The sequence below is a fragment of the Galeopterus variegatus genome, unplaced genomic scaffold (genome assembly GCF_000696425.1).
Source record: "Galeopterus variegatus unplaced genomic scaffold, G_variegatus-3.0.2 Scaffold2572, whole genome shotgun sequence".
Taxonomy (NCBI): Eukaryota; Metazoa; Chordata; class Mammalia; order Dermoptera; family Cynocephalidae; genus Galeopterus; species Galeopterus variegatus.
In genome coordinates this window covers 46,478-68,285 of record NW_007728683.1, presented here as the reverse complement: position 1 = coordinate 68,285, position 21,808 = coordinate 46,478, and the positions used below count along the sequence as shown (strand labels likewise).

Genomic DNA, 21,808 nt, shown 5'->3' with positions numbered 1-21,808 from the left:
AGAACTTGCACAGCGCGCGGCGGGGCGCGGGGCGCGCCGGGAGCGGACGTGCGGCTGCGCAGACTCAGCACGCGCGAGCGCGCGGGGGCGGGGCGTGCGGCGCTTCGGGAGTCCGGGTGTGTGTGCTCGCGGGGACACTGAGGCCAGCGCAAGGCACAGTGTGCGTACGCGGAGGCCCGGCGACTTCCGTGCCTTTCCCAGCGCTCACAGCTCCGAGGTGAGCGGACGGACTGGAGTCCCTCCGAGCGGGCCTACACCGGCGCCGGCCGCTGCGACCCGCGACGAGTAGGTCCCGGTCGTCACCTGCCGAGCGGACGCGAGCTGGTGGAGACGCGGGACACTCTCCGCGGTTGGGCCACTTGGCAGACTCGGAGACCCGTTCTTGGGGCGGGGCCCCGGAGCGACCCTGAGGACCAGTGGGGTGGGTCCTCAAGGGCGGGCGGGCAGGGCCGGCGCTCGGGAGGTGTCTCCCGGAAGGCACGCAGGAGGACCTCCTGGAGGGTGGCTCTTGTGCCAGTCCTCGACTGATTCTGGAGGAGAAATGGAGACGCGAGCAGCCTTGGCGGTGTGACAGCCCGAGATTTAATGGGGAAGGAAACTCCGTCTGGCCGGAGCAAAGCTGTGTGAAGGGGCTCGTGGGGACAAGGGACGCCGGCCAGGGCTTGGAGCCCTCTCTCAGACACACATCTGTAGTGAGTAACCTCATGCTGCCTCACGCTGCGAGCGTGTAGAGGAGGCGGCGGAGGGAGCTGCTGCGGCCTCACGAAGGTTTTGCGGCGCCAAATCTTGACCTGGACAGATAGAAGCTGCAGGTGCAGATGTCGCAAGATGCTTTTTTGCGATGTTAATTTAGGTATCGCCATTTGTATTTCCCTTTCCCTCCCTTTTCTAGTAGGTAGCCAGGTTTTGTAAATCCTTGCCTCAGGAATTTTGGCAGGCAGTACAGTATGTCTTTTTTTTTTTTTTTTTTTTTTTTTTAAAGATGACCGGTAAGGAGATCTTAACCCTTTACTTGGTGTTGTCAGCACCACGCTCTGCCAAGTGAGCTAACCGGCCATCCCCATATAGGGATCCGAACCCGTGGCCTTGGTGCCATCAGCACCACACTCTCTCAAGTGAGCCAAGGGCCGGCCCCAGGATGTCTTTTTTTTTTTTTTTCGTGACCGGTAAGGGGATCGCAACCCTTGGTGTGGGGTCGCCCACACTGCGCTCAGCCAGTGAGCGCACCGGCCAGTCCTATATAGGATCCGAACCCGCGGCGGGCCGCTGCGCTCCCAGCGCTGCACTCTCCCAAGTGCGCCAGGGGGCCGGCCCAGGATGTCTTTTTTGTAGAAACCAAACCCAGGGTTAGAAAATTCAAACGACTAGCCTAAAGTCAGTCAGTGAAGTGGCCCGGGTGTGACCACTTGATATCCACGCCCCATCCAAAAGAAGGCATTGGCTACTCACCTACAGCTGTGTCTGAAATGCAACCCCCCCCCCCCTCCCCAATCTTTACTTCCAGGACCCATTGATAATTTCTCCTGGAGTTTTAGCCAGAAGCTGAAATTGGCAGCCCCTGGACTAAATTCAGCAGATAGACCAGAGCTGATATTTAGTGAGTATGCACCCTGCAGTATACTGATGGTTGAAATATTAAAATGCTTCCATGGCAAATAGCATCATAGTAATTGAAGTATATTGAAATTAGTATAAATTTAATATAAATTCATTGGCTTTTACTAGTAGTTGTAAAATGTTAGCACTGTTGATGATAGACTTCCTGGTGTGGCAACATCTGAGAAACATTCATAACATAGTGTCTGAATGTTTAGTCCCTTCAGTCACAGACATAGTGACTGTGGCCAAATTTGTGTGTGTTCACAAGACATTAATTGCTTTAGGAGAATCACTAGATTAGAGTACTTTTCTTGTTAGCACATTGTAATTCTTTGGAAAATAGGACTTGTGCAGTGTTTTTATATTTATACATTTAAGTTTTTATTATAAAATGTTAGAAACATATACCCAGAATGAAGAGACAACAAAATCTGGATAAATTTTATTACTTTTGAATAGAATAAATGTAAAATCGTTAATCTGCAGAAGAAAAGTGATGAAATTATAATAGCAATGTATCCAGCCTGGAACTTCTTTTGGTACTGTACAAGAGTCAGCACAAAATAAAATCTGTATTTCATTACATAAAATATGTAGTTACGCAATGAAAATTAACTTGGATATTTTCAACCAAGAATTTGACTCGTTGCTAGTGACAGAAATGTTGGATGCTCAAAAGTTCTGTTGTTAAAAGATCAAAGTGCTAAACATGTATATAATTCATCCAAATGCTATTAAAACTTGTGGTTCAAGTGAAGAAAACCTGTGATTATCAATGAAGAAAATATTTGAAAGAACACAATCGGTTTCATACATTAAACATTTGAAAACTTAAAACTTCCAAAAATGTTATGATAGTGATCAATAAGACTTAGAAGATATTGTCAGAATTTTTAGCCCTACTAGTGGTTTTTGTTGATCTTATGGTGTTGGGAAGCACATTTAATACAATGTATTGAACTTTATTGTGGTTGGCCCAGAAAAATTATGTTTATTCAGAAACATTTTCATAAAAATGTCACTGGAATATTTTGCCACAGTAAGAAAATTGTCCGGATTTTGTGTGAAAAGCGCTAGTATAATTCTAGAGAGAATATGGAGTTTCAGCTAAAACTTTAGAAAAAATTTGGATGTTTTAATTTGGCAGTAAGTTATCAAATTTAATTTTGGATAAAGCAATACAAGATCTAAGTCATTTTTTTCTCAAATTGTGTTTACTACTCCACATCAAATAAACATCAGAAATAACTGCAAATTAAGTAATGAAAACTGAACAGCTTGAAGCGCTTCTGCAAAACAATTTGGAAATCGGTTAAGGTCTGTATGTTTGCAGTAAGTGAATGAATGGGTTTCCACTCAACAGAGGGCAGGGAGGGGCAGCCCACCCAGGCCTAGGCTTGGAAACTCAGGGCATGCTGGGGAAATGGTGGGGAGGGACTCTGGTCGCTTGCCTGCCTCACCCTTTTACAGCCGTCTTGTCCCCACAATAGCCTGTGTTCTGGCAGCAAAGGGAGCCCTTGTCTGTCCTCTGCTCTGAATACTGCCAGTTGTTCTGAGACACCTGCCTGTGTGGTCTCAGTGTCTCCGTATGTAGTTGTACTGCCTCACAGGGAATTTGTAAAGAGAGGGAGGTCAGTGTGCTGCCAAAGGCTGAAGAGAGGAGAGAGAGGAAAATGGGGATCCCCCAGTGGAGGAGTCCTGAGGTGGGGTGCATCAGATGGGTGAGTTGGGGGAAAGGCCATGCCTCGGAGCTGGAGGCCACAGCTGCGGCTGGCTTTTGTCATTGAGAGGGACTTCAGGAGGAGGATTCAGTTGGGGGACAAGGACTGGACTCATTGTGGGACACCCTGACCTTGGAAAGCTCAGGGACACCCAGGCACAGATGTCTGGGAAAAGCTGAACATATAGAAGGTGTGATAGAGGGTTAGGGTTGGAGCTGGTGACCCAGGTGAGATGGGGGTGGGTGGAAGAGGCCTGAGGATGTTGAGGAAATTCACTAACAGGGGTCATCCAGGTGGAGACTCGTCATGGTCATTTCTCATGCCTCACGTGTTGAACTCAGCCAGTTCTAGTCCAGAGATTCAAAGTAGGAACATTTGGAACATTAAGGTGTATTTGGGTTCAGTCAGCCATGTATTGAGTAGCTTCCTTGGGCTTGGTGCTGTGTTAGGCACCAGCAGCTTGCAGGTGGTGTCCCAGCCTCCAGTTAAAGAGTTCTCTCTTTTGCAAGCTCTAGCAGTTCTGAGAAAAGTGCTGGAATGCTGGGCCACTACTTTCCATTAGAGGGTTTCAGACAGTGGGTCTCCTGGGTAGACCTGGATTCATGGAACCTCCTGTCGTTCAGAGGACAGACCTCTAGGGCCCCCCAAGTCAAGGTGTTATTGACAAATGTGTGTGAGGCTTGTAAGCAGTTATGCCAGGGCCAGAAATCTGGGACTGTGCTTTCAAATGCTAAGACACCTGTGCCTAGAAGTGGCTGAAGTACTTGGCAAGGTGGAGTTCAACTGTTGTAAACCCAGCCACTTGCACAATTAAATTTTGTGCTTGGTTTTTAGCAATTTCTGCCCTGTGGCTCCCTCGTGCCAGCTGGCAAATGAAGTGGAATCCAGCTCCATCACCACAGAGCAGGGTGAGGAGGGTAGATGTGGAGCTGAGAGTCAGTAAACAGATAATGGAGTGGCTGTTAAGTGAAGAAGCAGGATGCAGTGCAGTGCACACAGCATGTCCTCTCGTGGAGCGATGGCTGGGGGTTGATGTACACACACGGGGTCTCCTTTGACTCTCAGATGTGCTCTTGATGGCAGAGGTTGCCCTCAGCATAAGTGAGGGGTCGTGGTATTTCATAAGAACAGTGTTGAGTACCACACAGCTTGGTGGCCTGGGAGATGTAGTGACTGTGGACACCTCCCCAAATCTACGTGGTTAAGACCACAGATGACTACTGCAAGTTTTGGCAAAACCTGTCATGAAAGCCTGTCAAAAAGAAAATTGGATTTATTTGTGACTAATAAAGTGTTTTCTTAAAAAGTATCTGAAACTCATTGTTTTGAAGTAAACAACTTTGGGAGGGTTCTTGGCCTTTAGAGAGGTATCTGCTGTCTATAAACATCCTACAGTGAGAGACGGCAGACGCCTAGTCCTCTGAGGCCACGGCGGGTCGGCGGGTGGAGTGAGTGAGCTTGAAGGCCTTCCTGATGTGTGAGCATTTATCTCCACGTGAAGAATTCCGAGAATTCAGATGTGGAGGCCACAATGTATGGTTGCCATTTGTCCACGTCATTTAACAGCTAAAAACCTTGGGCAAGTTTCTTAACCTGCTATAAGGTTCTGCGCTAGACCCCTCTTCATGGTGTGTGTGAGGACTGTCGGTGCAGGAGCCTGGGACTGTGCTCTGCCTTTCCTGGGCGGCACCACCTTCACTGCAGTTGGCATGGGTGGTCCCTGGAGCTGTGCAGAGCAGCCCACATGCCATATGAGGCTGTTCTACCTGACGATGCGTGTGGTGCACAGCGAACAGTCAAGAAGTGGTAGCTGTTATTATATAATATATATATATATATATATATATATATATATATATTTTGATGACTGGCCAATACGGAGATCCAAACCCTTGACCTTGGTGCTGTCAACACCCACTCTAACCAACTGAGCTAACTGGCCAGCCTTTGCAATTCTTATAGCAGCTTTTTCTTGCAAGAAAGGTGATGTGTGTCTGGTTGCTGCAGAGAGACTTGAGTTAGTAGTGGAAAGGAAATGAGCAAGGGGTGAGCTTCCTGCACCAGGCATCTCCCTGGGCACTTTCACACGCATGGTTTCACGTTCTCTTCACAGCCCCAGGAGGATGCTGTTACCTCTCTTCGTTAGGTCAAGAAACTGAGGCCCAGAGATTTTAAATGAGTAGTTATGTCACTGCTACCTATTCAAGCCAGAGTGGGAGTAGGGTCTTTGGGACCCACGTCCAGTGGGACGCTGTGGATCGCAGGAACAGGCATTGTTTTTGCTTACCCAGCACCCAGTCCTCCTTTTTGTGGACATGGCATCCCAATTTTCCATCACAGAGTGACCCCTCCCACATTCGCAGCCTGTGTGATTTGGATGAGGTACAGGTGCCTGCAGATTTAGTAGTGGCAAGATGAGGACATTCTCCTCAGATTGCTTTAATTTCTCAGTGGAAGAAGGGGCAAGGTGGCCATCAGCTGAGGGCGAGGAAGGAGGAGGAGAGGAGGAGACGGTGTGACGCAGCCATCTAGGGGGCGGTCCTGGAGTGCTGCGCCTTGCTCCTCTTTTTTTTTGAAGATGACCGGTAAGGGGATCTCAGCCCTTGACTTGGTGTTGTCAGCACCACGCTCTCCCAAGTGAAATAACCGGCCATCCCTATATAGGGATCCAAACCCGTGGCCTTGGTGTTATTAGCTTGCTATGACCGGTAAGGGGATCTCAGCCCTTGACTTGGTGTTGTCAGCACCACGCTCTCCCAAGTGAAATAACCGGCCATCCCTATATAGGGATCCAAACCCGTGGCCTTGGTGTTATTAGCTTGCTCCTCTTTTCTGAATATCATTAACATGTAATTTTGGTTTCTGCCTTTAATGCTGTCCCACAGGCTTAGGAAAGATACCTAAAGAGCAACTTTCTCCCACGTACCATTGTGTCGAGGTTTCCAGCCTCTGTCTTCTCAGGATGGCCCCCCAGAAAAGCGGAAGTGAGTCCTGCCCAGCCCATGTGTCCAGGTTCCAGAAAGCCTCCGCCAGCTTGTGGTCTTGAGTTTAAAGTGAAACCAGTCCCCTGGCCATATGAACTGTTGGGCTCAGAGTGAGGCAGGAGGAAAATCAATTCAGCCAGGCTTTGTGTAGCATGGAGCGGGAGGAGTCAAGGGACCTGAAAGCACAGGCAGTAATGCTGTTACTTGTAGAGAAGGGCTTACTTTGCAGAGTGGCTGTGAAGATTTGTACAGATACACACTCAGCTTCTGGCCTGGCACATAGGCATTAGGTCATTATTTGAATGACAGCAATAACACGTAAAATGGCCATTAGGAGAGGCTCAGAAGGGTAGGATAAGAGGATGTACGAGAAGTTGCTTCTGAGTCTTAGTGGCCAGGAATGAAGGGGCTGAGGGCTGTGGAGGCCACAATGTACAAGGCCTTTTCCCGCCACATCTTGGCTCAGGAGAAAGAAGTGTGGGCACATTGCTGCCATACAGTGCAATGATTGTATGTTTTAAGATACAGGAGCAATTGTCATTAAGTCTCAAACTGATCATGTTTTAACAGAAACAAACCCATGCGTTTATGTTGATTGATTTTCAGCAAAGATGCCAAGAACACGCAATGGGAAAGGAACTGTCCCTTCAATAAATGGTGGTGGGAAAACTTAATAACCAGAAGAGTGAAAAATGAGATTGTACCCTCATCTCACCCATATACAAAAATTAACTCAAAATGGATTAAAGATTTAAATGTAGGACCTGAAATTGTAAAAAAACAAGAAGAAAACAGGGGAGAAGCCCCATGACTGATTTTTTGGACATGGCCTTAAAAGCACATGCAACAAAAACAAAAATAGACAAATAGGATTACATTAAACTAAAAAACTTCTGCACAGCAAAGGAGACAAAAGAGTGAAGAGACAGCCTAGGCAATGGAAGAAAGTAGTTGGCAAACGACACATCTGATAAGAGGTATCTTAGTCCATTTGAGTTGCTGTAACAATACTGTAGACTGGGTAATTTACAAACAACAGAAACTTATTGCTTGTAGTTCTGGAGGTTGGGGAAGTCCAAGATTGATTTGCTAGCAGATTTGGTATCTGGTGAGGAGTTGGCCTGCTTCACAGAGGGCACCTTCTATGTGTCCTAACATGGTGGAAGGGACAAGGGTTAGGGTTAGGGTTAGGGCCTCTTCTATAAGGACAGTAATCCTATTCAAGAGCGTGAAGTCAGACCTATCATATGATCCAGCTATCCCACTTCTTTCTATACATCCAAAGGATATGAAATCAGTGTGTTTAAGAGATGTCTGTATTCCTGTTCATTCACAATAGCCAAGATATGGAATCAACCTAAGTGTCCATCAGTAGATGAATGGATAATGAAAATGTGGTATAAATACACAGGGGAATGCTATACAGCCATAAAAAATGGAAATTCTGTCATTTGCGACAACACGGATGAACTGGGGGACATTCTGTTAAGTGAAATAAGCCAGTCATGGAAAGACAAATGCAATGTGATTTCACTTACATGTGGAATAGAAGCAGAGAGTACGATGGTGGTTACCAGAGGCTGGGGTTGGGGGACTGGGGAGATGTTGGTCAAAGGGTGCAAATTTTCAGTTAGACAGAAATGTTTGAGATCTGTTGCACAGCAAGGTGATTACAGTTAATAATGTATTGCATACTTCAGAATTGCTGAGATAGCAGATTTTAAACATCCTCACCACAAAAAATAAGCATGTGAGGTGGTGGATATATTAATTAGTTTGATTTAACCATTCCACAATGTACATGTATATCAAGACATCACATTATATCCCATAAATAAATACAATTATTGTTTGTAAATTAAAAATAAAGCAAAATCGCAGTGTCTTGAACAGGACAGAAGTTTCTTTCTTGGGTATCCGTCTGGACGATGAGGACAGCTCCTTCTGGTGTTGCCCCACCCTCCCTACAGTGTTGTCTTCCTCTCGTCACACCTGCTTTCCAACTGTTGGAAAAATTCAAAATTAAACTTTTACCTAGCCTGCACAATGCCTCTGTAACTAAATGTACTTATCTAAAGGCCACTTAGAGTCAGCCAAGCTAGTTATCAACTGCCTGCATTCCTCACTTCTGTAATCTTGCTTGCATACTTTCTTAGGTCACGTGAGTTCTGAGGCCGAAACTAGCAGCTGCCTGCTTGAGATGTATGTTGAAGAAACTGAAAGGTAAGAGTCCGCCTATAAAAGACCCTGTAAGACCTGGGTTTGGGGCCCAGAATTTCAGAGCATTAGCTTGTCTGTGGCCCACCTGCGCAATAAATTTCTGACTCTCCAACTCTCTGTCTGCCACTTCCTTGCCTAATCCGTTCCATCACACAACCAGCAAAAAGAAAAAATGCAGATGTTGAAGCATATCGTTCTTGAGCTCCAAACATCACCTGCTCAAATCCCGTTGGCCAGAACTTAGTCCACTCAGTTACAGGGAGGCGGGAAGTATAGTCTTTATCCTGGGCAGCCATATGCCCACCTAAAAAGGGCAGGCTCTAATCCTAGGAGGGACCGTATCTTTGGGCACAAGCAGAGCTCTGCTACAGACTGTCACAGTCGTGGGAAGAAAGCGTGGAGGGAATGGGGGAGGTGAGCTGGATTTGCGAGATGATTGGTAGTTGGGCATAGAGAGCCGTCATGGAGAAAGGGGGCCGTTCGGTCTCAGATGTGGAAGTATGAGAGATGGCTGCAAATGCCTGCCCCGCGGTTCCTCCACTGGTCGCTGATCAGCCTGCTGATCCCTGATAGACCTCTTGTGTTAGTCCATTTCTGTTGTTTATAACAGAAATAACCTAAAACTGGGTAATTTATAAATAAACAATTTTTATTGCTTACAGTTTGGGAGGTTGAAAGTCCACAGTCCTGGGAACACAACTGGTGAGGTGACAGCAATACAGGGTATCACATGGCGAGAATGGTGGAGCAGAGAGGAAGGCAAGGTGCTAGGGTCCTTAAAACAACTAGCTCTGGTGGGAACTAATAAAACGAGAACGCATTCACTACCTCCCCCCCCAAGGGAGAGCATTAATCTATTCACCAGGGATCCACCCCCCATGACCTGAATAGCTCCTGACACTGCCACATTGGGGATCAGATTTTGACATGAGCTTTAGGGGGACAACATATCCAAACTATATCACTTCTGTTCCTTTGCTTGTGGTGCTCCTTCTGTCTGGAATAGTGTCTCATTTCCACGCATGGAGATCCTTCAAAGCTTAGTTCAGATGCCGCCTCCTCCACGGAGCCTTCCCAGATCCCTGAGCACGAGGAAGAACTTTGCTGTCCCTTCTCTGAATTCCTGCGGTTGGATTTCTTTTACCTTTTGTTTGATTTTTGCCTTACTTAGTCATTCATTCATACATTCATTCATTTGTTCAGTTGTTTGTTTAACCTTCCTCTTCTTTAATGCTAGATTTCTTTGGTTGGGGGTTGGCTGGTATGGGGATCTGAACCCTTGACCTTGGTGTTATAAATTTGAATTCCTTTTCAGATTTCTGTAATAAATGTTCACAGAGATTGAGGTATCCCAGACTGAAATGAGGAAAATCTTTTCCTGTCCAGGCCTGACTCTGGTCTGAACTCCCCACATCTCTTCCCTGACCTCCTGCAACACTCTGGTCAAGTTCTTCTCTGAAATCTTAACCTTTTTTTCCCTGTAGGGGTGAAGGCAAAAGTTTAAGTACATAACTACACATTGTCTTGTTCTGCTTTCTACTTCTGCTTGTTGTGAGTCCCTGGTTAGGTTGTGAGCAATTGGAGGGCGATAGCTGCTGGTCCCCTATGCCTCTGTTAACATCCCCCAGCACCCAGACTGTAGCCACAGCAGGTTCTTAATACATTCTTTGGGTGAGGGCAACATGAACTCAGTAGGTTTGTGCTAAGATCTAGGGGCCTCCCCACTCTCCTGCATGATGTTCTCTCTCTTCTTTTTTACGGTGGTAAAATACCCACAACATAAAATTAACTATTTTAATAATCTTCAAGTGTACAGAATCAGTGGCATTAAGCACATTCACACTTTTGTGCATCCGTCACCACCCTCCATGTCCAGAACTTCTTCATTTTCCCCAAACTGAAACTCTGTACACATTAAACACTGACTCCCCAATCCCCCTCCCCCAGCCCCTGGCACCCACTATTCTATTTTCTGTTTGTATGAGTTTGACTACTCTAGGGACCTCATATAAGTGGAATTATACAGGATCTGTCCTTTTGTGACTGGCTTGTTTCTCTTAGCATATGTCCTCAAGGTTCATCTGTGTCATAGCACATGTCAGAACCTCCATCCTTGTTAAGGCTGTACATTGAGTGCATTGAATATATAGACTACAATTGGTTTATCCATTTATACATCGATGCACATGTGGGTTTTTTCCACCTCTTGGCTGTTGTGAATGATGCTGCTGTGGACATGGATGTGCACATACCTCCTCAAGTCCCTGCTTTCAGTTCTTCTGTGTGTCTACCCAAAAGTGGGATTGCTGGACCATGGTGATTCTGTGTTTCATTTCTTGAGGAACCACCACACTGCTTTCCGCAGTGGCTACACCATTTAACACCCCACCAGCAGTGCACAAGTGTTCTAATTTCTCTGCATCCTTGCCAACGCTTGTTATTTTCTGTTTTTTTTTTTTTTTTTTGAGAATCCTTTTTCTTAACAAGCACTCCAAGTGGTCAGGGCCACACACTGAGAAACCCTGATATAACGTCTCTGCATACTGATTCTCATACCCTTGCAGAGTCAGCATACCTAGCTTGGAATAGCCATCTCTGGTCTAATTACCATATCCACGGGAGATGGGGTCACAAAGTTTTAAATAGGCCCACTGTGCAGTAAAGAAATCTTGTCTGAAGAAAAGTTTGGCCCCTGACTCTGGCTTCTGGCTCCTGGTAACCTCTAAGCCCTTGGAATGTTCTGACTGATAAGAGTATCCTGGGCCTTGGGCCATGCCAGATACTCTGTACCAACAATGCGATTTATGATGTGGGCATTGGGAGGGGCTGGAGACTATGGTCAGTCATGTCTGTGTAACTGACCCCCAGTGAGAACCTGACACAGGCTCAGGTGAGTCCCCCTGGTTGGCAATGCTTCACGCAGGCTCTCACGTGCTGGGACAAGTAAGTGCTGTCCACACAACTTCATTTGAAGAGGACAGCTGAAAGCTTCTTTAATCTGTATCCTTTTGCTATAACAAACCATAACTGTGAGCATGACAGCTTTGTTTGAATTCTGTAAGTTCTTCTAGAAAATGATTAAACCTGAGGGTGATCTTGGTAACCTCTTGAACTGCACCAACCCCGGGGAATTTGAGTGACAGGCAGTCTTTAGGAAGCAGGTGGGGTTGAGCTTCCCCAAGGAAGCTGCAATTTAACTCAATTCTGACACTAACTGGGCGGAGTTAGCAGTGACCCCTCAGATTAAGGGCAAAGTCCTCCGCAAGACTGCTCCCACTTCAGAACCAGACACAAGTGTCAGGGCCTTGGCTTTGAACATCTGTGAAGAAGGGCACGTGGGTCTGGAGCGAAGGGGATACTGTAATCGTGGTGTAATAAGAGAACAGGGGCAGGTCTTAGTCCACAGTTCCTGACAGAGCTGAAGCCTTTGGGATTTCCTGAGGGGACCACGCTGAGTTTAAGCTAATGAGATGACTCCTGGTGGGCCCTCAGGTCGTTTCAAGGGAGGGGCTGGTCATGTTAGAAAGACCCAAGTGTGTCATTAGAGGGTAGAAACTTCCAGCCACACTCCGGTCCTCCAGGGAGGAGAGAGGGGCTGGAGACGGAGCTCAATAACACAGCCAGTGATGTAATAAGAGTCCAAGAAACTGAACCCCCAAAGCTAGAGGAGCTTCCTGATTGATGAGCACATGGACGCACCTAGAAGAAGCCACATCCTGACTGCATGGGAGAGAACGCGGGGGCTCTGCATCCAGGGCCCTCCCAGGCCAACCCAGCTGGCTTCGTTTGACTGCTCCTGAGTCGTATCTTTATAGTAAAGCTGTGATTGTGTAAGTGTAGCACTTTCAGTGAGGTCTGTGAGTTATTCTAATGAATTACTGAACCTGAGGGGGTCGGGGGACCCCCCCTCCCAGTTTTTAGCCAGTTGGTCAGAAGTGTCAGCCCCGTGATTCAGGGAAGAGCAGGGCATGGGCAGGACTAGACCCGAGGATTGGCAAGCCCAGGACTGACACGTCATTACCCAGATTAACGGTTATGAACATTTTGCTGTGTTTATTTCATTTATTGCTATAACTCTTGGCTGAGGTAGTTTAAAGCAAATTATGGATATTACATTTTATTCCAAATACTTCAGTATGCATCCCTAAAAACATAAGTACATTTTCTAACATAATCACTGTACCATTATTACACTAAATGAAATTAGCAATAATTTCTTAATATCTGATCTGAGGTAGTTTAAAGCAAATTATGGATATTACATTTTATTCCAAATACTTCAGTATGCATCTCTAAAAACATAAGTACATTTTCTAACATAATCACTGTACCATTATTACACTAAATGAAATTAGCAATAATTTCTTAATATCTGACGTCCAATTTATATTCAAATATCTCTATAGTTTCAAAAATATCTTTTGGTGAGTGATTTGTTCAAATCAGAATCTGCACAGAATCCACCTCTCTTACTTAGCCACATCTCAAGGAGTCTCTCTGCTCCCTCAGCCCTTAGATTTTTTCATGCCGTCGACCTGTTGAAGAGACCAGGTCCGTTTTCCTGTAGCCTGTCCCTCATTCTGAATTTATTTACTTATTTTCTGTGGCAATTTATTACTTATTTCTCCATTTCCTCTGTTTCCTATAAAGTTGGAGTTACCTTTAAAGGATTTATTGGATGTAGTTAAAACATTTTTAGCAAAAACACTTCACGGCTGGTGGTGGATACTGTGTTTTGCATAAGGGCAGGAAGCGCAGGATGTCTGGTGTTTTGCTGTCAGTGATGTAACTTTTGACCAGTGGGTTCAGGTGGTGACAGCTTGATCCCTCCCTTGTAAAGGCACATTTTTCCCTATAGGGTAAGACTTTGGCAGCCTATGACTATCACCAGTGGTTTGGACGTTTATTGGTGATTGTTGCCTGACTCAGCTAAACTTCTGTTATTATTTCTACATTTATAAGTGGAATCATTCTGCAAAGAAGAGCTTTCCCACATCAGTGAGAGTTATTTGGTAACCCAGAATTACAGTGTGTAGAAGTAAGGCATGATGCATACTTAGTTATTTCACTTTATAATTTTCAGAATAAGGAGTTGATATGCAACAGGTACCCACAATAGTGGCAAATTAGATTTTTTTTTTTTGGCTTTCCCTTACTTTGAATATCATTATAAACTTGTGAATTTTTATATATTTAATGTGTTTTAATCAATTGTAATAATTTTTCTTTTAGATGCTTATAGTGTCCCACCTTTGATCAATGGGATCTCCTTTAATCTGGCTCCTTGTGACTTTGGACATGTCATGGAGCTATTTTTTAAAAAACTGCCTTATCACATCACACACACCAGAAAAACTAATAAAAAAAACAACAGCAAGTAGTGGGGAGGTCATGGAGCAGCAGGAACTCTGGCACATTGCTGATGGGAGTGTAAATTGGTACAACCACTGTGGAAAACTTAAGCTAGACATACACCTATCCCATGATCCCGCAACTCTACTCCTAGGAATATACCCAAGGGAAATGATTGCATATTTCTACCAAAAGACATGTAGAAGAGTGTTCATAGCACCCGTCATAATAGCCACCTATGTGCTTGTCAACAGTAGATAGACATGTGGTGATATGGTCACACAGGAGACACCACACACACAGAATGAATGAACTACGGCTGCATGTGACAGCACGGGTGCTTCTCTAATCTGGTTGTTCTGTTGCATAACAAATCGCCTCAAAACTCAGCAGTTTAAAAAAACATTCTTTTTTTTTTTTTCCTTTTTGTCTTTTTTCATGACCGGTAACGGGATCGCAACCCTCAGTGTCGCGTCCGTACCGCGACCGGCAACGGGATTGCAACCCTTGGTGTCGAGCCCGCACCGCACTCAACCAGTCTCTATATGGGATCCGAACCCTCGGCGGGAGCGCCGCCGCGCTCCCAAGCGCTGCACTCTACCGAGTGCACCACTGGGCCGGCCCTAAAAAACCATTCTATTAAGCAAATGAGTTTTGGGAATTTGGGCAGGTCCTAGTGGGAATGGCTTGTCTCTGTTCTGTGGGTCTGGGTCCTCAGCTAGGCACACTTAATTCCTGGGGGTAGAGTTGCCAGATAAAATAAAGGGCGGGCAGTTAAATTTGAATTTCAGATAAATAATGAACTATTATGGACATGCTTATACTAGACAGTATTTGTTGTTTATCTGAAATTCAAATTTCGCTGGATGTCCGCATTTTTTTCTCTCCTAAATCTGGCAACCTTAGCTGGAATGACTGGAATTATCTGGATTCCTTTTTACTCATGTGTCTGGCCATGAGCTCTGGGTGTCACTGGTACTTCAGCTGGGCTGTTGAGAGGCCTCTCCATGTGGCCTGGGCTTCCTCACAGCATGACGATCTTGGGAAAGCCAGACTTCCCACATGGAGGCTCAGGGCTCCAAAAGTGAGAGTCTTGGCAAATAGGGCATAGTCTTTGAGCCTCAGAGTCATGCAGCATCCCTTCTGCCGCCTTGTCTGTAAGCAACTCGTGGGTCCGCTGATTCAAAGGAAGAGGAATTAAAGTCCTCCGCTCAGTGGGAGAGTGGCAAGCTTTGAGAAGAGCGTGTGGAATAGGAAGTATAGATGGTTTCTGACTGAGACAGGCCCCAACTTAGGAGGTTTGACTTACGATTTTTTGACTTCGTGATGGTGCAAAAGCGATGTGCAATCAGTAGGAGCCATACCTTGAGTAAACATACAACTATTCTGTTTCTCACTTTAAGTACAGTAGTCAACAAATAAATAGGCTTTATGTTAGATGATTTTGCCCCACTGTAGGCTAAAGCATGTTTAAGATAGGCTAGACTAAGCGATGGTGTTTGGTAGCTTAGGAGCATTAAGTGCATTTTCGACTTACAATATTCTCAACAATGCGTTTATTGAGATGTAGCCCCATCGTAAGTCAAGGAGCCTCAGTTCTGTGTGGCTGTTTGAAAAAATGGTCTGCCCCAAATAGTGTTGAATGAAAGAGCCAGAATCACTAGAGTGCACATTGTCTGATGCCATTCATGTAAATGTTAAGAACAGGGAAAGCTAACTTGTGTTAGCTTCTGTCCCGCCCCTGTCCTTCCGTACCCCTCCCAGGATAGCGATCACCCTTGGGGGCTGGGCTGGATGGGCATGGGGGGTTTTCGGGGTGCTGGTCATGCTCTGATTCTTGTTCTTGGTGTTGGTTGTTGGGTGTGTGTACTTTATGGAAATGCGCCTGGCTGTGTGCTTAGGATTTGTGTTCTCCTCTCTATTTCTGCCTGAGGTGGTTGTATTAGTCCGTTTGTGTTGCTTATAACAAAATACTTGGAACTGGGTAATTTTAAAGAAAATGAAATTTATTGCTTACAGTTTCTGAGGCTGAGAAGTCCAAAGTCCATCTGGAGGTGGCAACAGTGACCCAGGGGTCTCACATTGTAAGATGGTGGAAGCAGACAGAGCAGAGAGCAAGACAGACTCTCCTCTTCTTTTAAAGCCCTCAGAACCACACCCCTGACCACCATTTTTAATCCATTCACTACTGCACGGTCCTACAATCCAATCACCTCTTCAAGGCTCCACCTTTCAATTACCATAATAGGATTTCCCACCCTCTTAACAGTCACAGTGGGGGCTAAGTTCTAATACATAAAACTTGGGGGACACAATTCAAGCTTCAATGAGTTTTGGGGGTACATCATTCAGTTCACTACAGTGGCCCAGGTGTGGGACTTGTCACTATCCTGCAATCATTGAACAACATGGTACTTTTAGAAAGGGTTTTGGGGTGACAAGCACTACTGCAAAACTATCCGTTGTCACACTGCTTGTCTACCATTCAAAGTCCTGGGCAGGATTACCGACAGACCCCGGTTTGAGCTCCCATAGGCTTTCTAGACTCCTTTGGCTGGAATGAAAACAGACCCCTCAGATGAACACAAGCCAAACTGATGATGTAGCAGGACACAAGCGGGGCTCAAAGAACAAAAAGACAGGAAGACCAGATGACTCCACAGGTCCTGGAATGAGAACCTGGGGCGTTGTTAGCACGGTCCTGCATCCTGGCTCTCTGGGCCCCTCTTTTCTCTTTCTGCAGACCCTGGGCCCTCCCCTTCAGTGTGCATTGGTGCAGGACTGTGGTCCCATCGAGGCAGCCTCAACTCTGTGCCCAGTGCCACTTACCTTGAGTCACGAGCTCCCGATCCAAAATTCCCAGGAGACAGACGTGTTCTGGCACGGCTTAGGCTGGGAAGCCATCTCCAGCCCACCCAGGCTGGACCCACCTCTTCAGGAAGATGACGGATGTTCTCAGGAATTTCTGATAATAAAAGGGTTTAGGGGTGTTAAGGAATATTAGAGATGCATAAAAATACGAATGAGTGATTAGAAACCCCTGTCATCCACCCTCTGCAGAGAACTTAAGTGTGGCTGGACCCACCTCTTCAGGAAGATGACGGATGTTCTCAGGAATTTCTGATAATAAAAGGGATTTAGGGGTGTTAAGGAATATTAGAGATGCATAAAAATACGAATGAGTGATTAGAAACCCCTGTCATCCACCCTCTGCAGAGAACTTAAGTGCTATTTTTCTCGCTTTGGTTCTTACTGACGTTTAATGTAATTGTGACCACATAAAACGCTGTCTCTCTTATATAATAAACCCTTTGTGTATTATTTTCCTTGTGTCATTAACATTTTTCCCCATAAACATCATTTTAATATCATGCCCATGGCAGGAACATTCAGGGAGGCACTACTGTTTACATAACTATTTCCCTAAAGTTGTGGGTTTAGGTTGTTCACAGTTTTTTTCCTATTATAATTCACACTGGGATGAATATCATTATGACTAAAATGTTGTCTGTATATTCTATTATTTCCTTAGGGTAGAATTCTAAAAGTGGGAATGCCTGGGTCAGAAGCTATGAACATTTCTTTGAAGACAGGCTGTACCTAGGTATCACATAGATGCTATTTTAAACACAAAAGGCCCATAGATCTCAGCCAGGTCAAAAGAGGGCCACACACATGCACCTTCTGATCCAGGCTGGCTTTGCCTGCAGGGATAGCTCCTTGGCCTTCTAGAATGTTCCCTCACCCTCCCACAAGGCATCCTTGTGCCAGGGGCCTGTGGTTTTCTGCAGGATGGTGGGCATCCTCTGCCTGGCCCACAGTATCCTTCCAGACTGATTCCAGCACAGAACCTGGCACTGTCAGCAACCTGCCAGCCTCACGCAAACGGCCAAGCACGTTAGTGTGCAAACTCCTCCTGAAGCTGGTGTGGACATTGCCGGACATGCCCCACGTAGCTTCATGATGCACTGGGGGCTGCTCTGAACACGTACCACACTTGACTGCTCTGTAGACTAGTTGCTGTAAGTAAGATTGTGGACCGAAACCAAGGCCGTTGAGAAAGAAATAATTTTCTAAAGTTTATTGGGAGCCAAATGTGAGGATCAACCCAGGAAACACCATCTGACAGAGAAGTACAATAAAGTTTATTACAAATAGCAAAGGCTTTATAGACAGAAAAGGCTGAAGACAGCAGAAACAAGTACGAAAGCAGATCAGTCATTTCAAAGATACTTTCCGTGAAAGGTGGGGACAGGGAGACAAAAGAATAGGAAAATAACATTAGGTGACTTCAGGCCATCTCTTGTGTGAGGATGAAGACAGACTTGATTATCACACCTGTTGAAGATTAAACTGGCCTTTCTGGGAAATTGGCTGTTCGCTCCTTCCTTGACTTCTCGGAAGGTCACACCACAGCCCAGGTGACGTGGAACTTAGCAGGGGTTACTCCGTTTTGGTTTTTAGTCTGGTCTGTTGGGGCCTTGTGCAGGAGCTTAGTCCAAAACAATGGGCTCCGGTAATTTTTATGTAACGAGATCACTGGAGTCAGTTATAGAATGCAGTAAGCCTTTCACAGAAACCACGGGGCCCTTTCCTCTTTCTCCACAGCATCTCTGGTGGAAATTCTTTCACTGGTTTCTCTCAGGAAGGGGAGAAGTCCCTGTGTCCTGCTGGAGTCCGTGTCAGCGGAGAAGATTTCCAGGGGAGATGAGCCTGATGGCGCCGAGGGGCTGAGGCCTCCTGCCAGCCTCTGCCTGGGACATCCTTGCATCGAAGTCAGCAGGCTGCTCTTGCTGTCCACCCTGTTCCTCGGAGTCCCGTGTGAGAACACAAGGTCATGTCACCTCCCCTGTGGCTAGACTCAAGTGCAGGCCCTGGCAGCCAGCCACCATCGGCTGTGTGAGTAGTGAGGAGTGAAGGTAGGACAGGCCACGTCCCAGAAGCTCCAGGGCCCAGAGGAGGATGTGAGGTGTTTGTTAGGGAGTTCAGGAGGTCAGATTTGGAACCACGTGGTTAACATGGTTTTATCCCTTTTGCTTTTGCTTCTGAGCCCATGGCCTTCTCTCTGGGGAGATCAGCCCAGTGTGGAAAGTATCCAAAGAAGACAAGTACCCAAAGAGAAAAGACAGTTATATTTGTCTTCTAACATACAAAAATAGACATTTGCGGTAAGACAGTAGGCTTAAAAGACAGTCATTGTGAATGAGAAGGATTTTCTGAGCTCATGTAGCTCCTGAGGAGCAAATCAAGGCCGAGCTTGGCTGCCCTCAACATAGCATCTCTGTCCGTGTGGTAGGTCACCTCTTCCCCCCACAGTGCCAGGCCAGGGCCTGGATGCTCGGTCTAGTTTTATTTAAAAGCAGCCTTCCCCTTTGGCCAAGCCCAGAAGACAGCAGAGACAAGGGAGAGACGGGAGCGTGGGCAGTGAGCCGAGCTGATTTCCACCCCGCGGGAGATGCTGGAGGAGCTGGAGGAGCGGGATGCAGGGCAGCCGGCAGAGCTTGCATCAGGCAGCACTAGGGCCTCTTGAGCTCTCCTCGGATCTCATGGACTCTGAGTTGAGGTCCTGCCTAGCAGGGCAGGGTGGCCCTGCATCACAGCAGAGGGTGGACAGCTGGCACAGGTGCTCAGTGGAAGATGTGGGAGACAGTCTCTGGGCTTGTGTTCCCTGAGCCAGGAGAAGGAGGGAGTGAGGGAGAGGGAGGGAGATGCAGGCGCTGTCGGGCCCAGGGCATCCCTGGAGGCCACACACGCCTGAGGATACCTTCCCCTGCTGCTCCCTGAGCTAGCCATACACCACGGGGGCATGGGGAACCGCGAAAGGGGTCAGGGGGAGCCTGGGTGGCTGCGTGTTTCTACCTAAAGAGGCTGAGCAGGAAGGAGCTGTTTAAACTGCCAGTTTAGACAAAAGCCATGAGGATGACCAAATCGATTGCTCTGCTCCCGACTCCCACTAACACACATCAAGGGCTAGGGCTGGTGCAGAAGCCTGGACCTGTTCTACAGAGAAAGACCATAACTACTCTGGCCTGGTGTATTGGGGGAGGCGGGACACGTGTGACCCAGGACAGGCTTGCTCACTTTCTGCACGGGGTCAGGCTCCAGTGGGTCCTTCTGTCCCGCCCCCGTCCTTCCCTACCCCTCCCTCTGCTCCCTGCCCCTGGTGTCCTGGGGAGGACAAGAGCATGGAGGGGGTCCCCACCAGACGGGAGGACCCTGAGCCCGCTGCGTGCAACCCTCTGTGTGAGCCATCCTCACTCACAGACGCTGGGTCACCAGGTTAGAAAGATGGTGTCGTGCCAGGTGCAGAGGTTTCTCCCTTAAACAGAGTCAGTGTTATGCAGAACCACAGGAAGGGGCTGTTTACAAAGGTTGCAAAGGTCACATATTGCAAGTCCATGGAAGGACTGGTGTGGCCCAGCGCCTAGAACATGGCGGGTTGGAAGGAGGATAAAGTCTGGGCTATGTTGAACCCCAGGGGAAATGCTCACAGGTGTGCGTCCAAAGCCAGCCCTGAGGTGTCCCAGGATGGAACCACTGGTCTACTATCCCAGTGCTGCCTCTTACTAAGGGACCACTTACACCCTCTGCACTCAGGGTGCTGGGCTGTAAAACAGAGCAAGTTGGGTCAACACAGAGGCCTGCGCTGTGTAGGTCACTGACCAGGCTTCTTAATGCTGATTATCTCATTTAATTTGGCCCTTGCAATAACCCTGCAAGGAGGCAGAACAGAAGTCATAGGCCATAGCTTTGGAATGAGACACAGCTTTGGGGTGAGAACTTGGGGGTTGCTGGACCACTGCGGGTTTCAGGTTCTCTGGGTAAAGAGGGGACAGTGACCCCAGCTCCTTCAGGTTGTGGTGAGGATTAGAGACGATGTCAACAGATGAGAGAACAGACACAAAGTGTTGTCAGAGCCCCTCCAAGAGTGAGGCATGGGTCATCTGACAGCCTCCAGCTGAAACTGGCTGCTGACCATCTCAGATAATTGTGCAAGCTGAATCATTGCCTGGAGTTCCTTTTAAGATAACAAAAGGCCTTTCGAGTTTCCTGTAGTGGGCGGGTGATCATCATTTGTCTTACAGAAACTTTAGGTCCCCGAAGGCAGATGGACATACATAGAGGAGACCCTAGTGACCTTCAGATGACACTTGGAATGAAAGTCACGGTCCCCCCACCCCCAACAATTTTTCAGAGCCTTACTGGAACCAGAATGCTGGACATAATTAAAAAGTGAGGCATCTGTCACCATTTACTGCAAGAAAAGCAAAAAAGGAGCGAGACTAGAATGTGTTGATCTCCCACTGTTACCAAACCCAAGTCCGGCTGTCGCCGCCAAAACAGAAACAAGAGACTCAGACGTCAATTGTTGGTAAAATAGGAAGGCAGCTGTTCTCAGGCCTGAGGAGACAGCAAAGCTAAGCCACCTCAAAGGCTCAGATCTACCGAGGCTTTCAAGGAGGAGGAAGCAGCGAGTGAAGAGTAGGAGGGAGATTGGTAAGGGGCTGATGCAGGGTCTCGCCAAGGCTCTGTCTGGCTTGTCCTTGATGCTATCTTAGGGTTCTGCAGGATTTTGATTCCTCGCTGGCGCCCATGGTCAGCCTCCAGACATCTGTTCTTGGAACTCTGCAAGCCTCAAAGAAGAACTGTTAGTTTTGCAGGTCCTGATTAGTTTTTAACAGCCTTGTTTTTCTACTTAGCAAGCAAGATAAGAAAGTCAGGGGATGGGAGGAAAGAGAGAAGAAAAAAACCGTGTCCCTTTAAAAATATTTTCCCACAGCCCAGGTGGTTTTAGATCCCAGCACGGCTTCGGTCCTGCTCACTCCAACACCTCCAATCTGCTGCTGACAACTTGAATTTTTTTGCAATTTTACCTATACCTTGCTACCTTAAGTTTCTTTCTTTTAATTTTTTTTTTGTTTAAACATTTAC

General features: G+C 46.8%; 1 long non-coding RNA gene across 1 annotated transcript in view; it reads left to right on the top strand.

Annotated features, from left to right (window-relative positions):
* The first annotated feature begins 103 nt into the window (after nt 1–103).
* The window catches only part of LOC103598332, a 26,968-nt gene continuing 5,263 nt past the window's right edge, over nt 104–21,808 (top strand). Inside the window, exons 1-3 of the long non-coding RNA XR_551194.1 lie at nt 104–217; nt 8,461–8,527; nt 18,485–18,710. This is a non-coding gene — a long non-coding RNA (uncharacterized LOC103598332). The remainder of the gene's footprint in view (nt 218–8,460; nt 8,528–18,484; nt 18,711–21,808) is intronic.